The sequence below is a fragment of the Arachis duranensis genome, chromosome 5, assembly GCF_000817695.3.
Source record: "Arachis duranensis cultivar V14167 chromosome 5, aradu.V14167.gnm2.J7QH, whole genome shotgun sequence".
In the NCBI taxonomy this organism is placed as follows: Eukaryota; Viridiplantae; Streptophyta; class Magnoliopsida; order Fabales; family Fabaceae; genus Arachis; species Arachis duranensis.
This window is the reverse complement of record NC_029776.3, coordinates 79,478,246-79,478,923: the sequence shown is the minus strand read 5'-3', so window position 1 is coordinate 79,478,923 and position 678 is coordinate 79,478,246.

Here is a 678-nt window from a genome sequence, read left to right as displayed (position 1 = left end):
CCACAAAGGAATCCCCTTTCCGATTAGCATACGGAATGGAGGCAATAATTCCAGTAGAAATTGAAAAAGGATCACATAGAGTAGTCCATTATAATAAGGGAGCAAACTCCCAACTTCAGAGGGAAGAACTCGACCTACTACCTAAAATCCAAGAAAGAGCTCGGATTAGAGAAGAAGCTCTAAAACATCGAATGGCTTCCAGATATAATCAAAGGGTAGTACCAAGAAGTTTCGCTGAGAACGACCTCATCTTAATCCGAAACGACATTGGAACAAGTCGGCCTGGAGAAGGGAAGCTGGCAGCAAACTGGAAAGGACCCTATCGAGTCATAGAAGTACTTGGGAAGGGCTACTACCGACTGTCCGAACTCGATGGACAAGAGCTTCCCAGATCATGGCACGCCTGCAACCTAAGAAGGTACTACAGCTAGAAAAGGCAACGGATCTCACTAGTGGATGTGCTCTTTTTCCTGAAAAGGTTTTTTAATGAGGCACCATGTTGAGATCTAGGTCTTGCCCGACTTAAAGGGATAAGAAAATTCCCACATGTATATATTTGCATTTTTTCTTTGAATAAAGTCTTTTCAGATATTCTACAAAGAATCCAAGACGCATTAATCTGAAGTATTCATCGTCCGATTATAAAGCGACAGGTCGGCAGAAAGTGAAAAACAATTT